Here is a 2,500-nt window from a genome sequence, read left to right as displayed (position 1 = left end):
GCCTTTGCTCTCGTTGAAATCTGAATACTCTTACTCTTTTTTTCGATCTTTTTCTCAGAATTTTTTGTTGATGAATACATTCATTTTCGAAAAAAGGTTGTATTTTGATTACGCAGAAAGATAATTTTGACTTTTGTGTTTGCTTTCGTTGAGAACCCAATGTTGTTACTCTTGTTTTCGAGTTTTTTCTTAGATTTTTGTTTAATTCGGTCATTTTCGAAAAAAAGTTATAATTTGATTACTCAGAAAGATCATTTTGAACTTTAGGCTTTTACATTCAAAATTTAGATAAATTTTTTAATTTTCTCATTAGCACATGCAGACCAAGGTGAAAGATCAATGAAAAATCTTACTTCGCCGAGTTTATATTTTCTGACGAAAATATTTTTCAAACTTTCAAACTTAACGGATGATATTTTTTTTAATGAGTTTTACGTTATCATGATATACGACGAGTTTTAAATATCCACCACCCATTTGAAGGGGGTTCCCCTTACCTCCTTCCACATCCCCCCAACCCATCCTTCCTTTATGACGAGTTTTACAAACTCGCTTCTCTCTCTTTTGACGTTCGTCTCCCTTAAAGATGAGTTTTAAAACACCCACTTCACCTTTTTTAAAGACACCCCCCCTCCCCCTATCCCCCATATAGTGAGATTCAAACATTAACCTCCATATTTTAAGGGTATTCCTCCGATGCACATCAATCTCAACATTCAACCCATAATTCAATCTCAATTTGCTTCGTCGCTCTCAAAAAGCTCTCAAGAAACGGGACCAGCTCACGGCAGCAGCAGCAGCAGCTGGTTGCGTTCTATTAACTCCTCTGACCCTCCTTTTGTCAGCCTGACCTTTGGCCTTTCGACGAGAAAATTGCGGAGAGAGACGGTGGCCGTCCGCGAGAGGTGTCAGCATACCCAGTTCGGCACTGCTGCGCAAATTCTCGGCAGGGCTGTGTCTTGACTTTACGGGCAAACAGCTTAGCACAACGCGAGGGAATGTTTATGCTTGCTTGCATCGAGGCGAATTATCGTCGCTCAGACATCCGCTATAACGCTTGATTCGAGCTTAGTAAGTCATAAATGACGAAAGATTAGTATGTAAGATGGTGGTAAATGCGCAGTTTGTGTAAGGGGGTTCAACGTATTGCTGAGGCGCTTTGTTTGTGGATGCATTAACTGGAGAATAGTAGGTTTTTCAAAAGTTTAAGCAATTCAGAGCCAATAGGTTAGGAGGAGGATAGGAAGACCTAGAAAGTTGTTGGTAAATGGAGGAAAAGAGGTGTTGGAAGGCAAGGCCCTTGATATCCAAAATAAGTGCGAGAAAGAGGTGAGTGGCGTAGTGTGTCTGCAAGGTATGTATGACAAGAGATTCCTCTACATGTGATACTGTCGAAAGTAAACGCAAAGTTGGGCTTGATTAGTACCTGGATGGGTTACAGGAAAAAATCCAGTCAGCGTGGGTATATATACATATATAAACTCCTTTAACAACCATATGGCCAGGCAGGTGTAGGGGCTAGCAACCTCATCCCCAAATTAATTGCTGAAACCTGAAAGGCTAACACACACCTTCGTATAAAGCATACAAACTCAAAATATAATTTCCTTGGCTGGGTAAGCCTTACGCAATTGACAATCTTTTTTCAACATTATGTCGATTTATTAAGAAAAATAACCCTCAGACTATGGTCACAAGCTTTATGCAAATCGTCTTGATGCCTCTGTAAAGCCATTAATTGGACAGAAAATAAAATAAAAAAGGTTTTCTCTATGCAATAGATAAGTTTTAATGCAGAGATAAAACACAAACTTTTACTCCACTGTTTATATCTCTTTTAAACCCGCTTGGAATACGAGTGAGTCACCAAGCCATTGCAGAACTGTCAAAATAAGCGCAAAACGACAAGCAGGCAATAAATCAAGAAATAAAAGGTTGTCTCTGACCCTTTTATCTGTTAGCTGGATACAGACAAAATAGAAGTATAACATTTGTCAGTGACGCTTCATCTGTTGGTTGTTTACAGACAGTACAGAAATACAACATTTGTCTTGACACTTGGTTGTTTACAGGCAGTACAGAAATGCAACATTTGTCTGTGACACTTGGGTGTTTATAGGCATTACAGGAATACAGCATTTGCCTGTGACACTTGGGTGTTTACAGGCAGTACAAAAATACATTTGTCTGTGACACTTGGGTGTTTACAGGCAATACAGAATTTGTCTGTGACACTTGGGTGTTTACAGGCAGTACAGAAATACAACATTTGCCTGTGACACTTGCTTGCTTACAGGCAGTACAGAATTTGTCTGTGACACTTGGGTGTTTATAGGCATTACATAAACACAACATTTGTCTGTGACACTTCTTCCATCTGTTGGTTGTTTGTAGGCATTACAGAAATACAACATTTGTCTGTGACACTTCCTCTATCTGTTGGTTGTTTACAGGCATTACAGAAATGCAGCATTTGTCTCTGACACTTCTGTCTGTAAGG

General features: G+C 39.3%; 1 protein-coding gene across 3 annotated transcripts in view; it reads left to right on the top strand.

Annotated features, from left to right (window-relative positions):
- Positions 1 to 2,500, top strand: part of LOC136854535 (WD repeat-containing protein 46) — a 146,494-nt gene that overhangs the window by 87,128 nt on the left and 56,866 nt on the right. The window lies entirely within an intron of this gene.

Source organism: Macrobrachium rosenbergii, chromosome 29 (assembly GCF_040412425.1).
Source record: "Macrobrachium rosenbergii isolate ZJJX-2024 chromosome 29, ASM4041242v1, whole genome shotgun sequence".
Taxonomy (NCBI): Eukaryota; Metazoa; Arthropoda; class Malacostraca; order Decapoda; family Palaemonidae; genus Macrobrachium; species Macrobrachium rosenbergii.
This window is presented reverse-complemented; position numbering and strand designations above follow the sequence as displayed.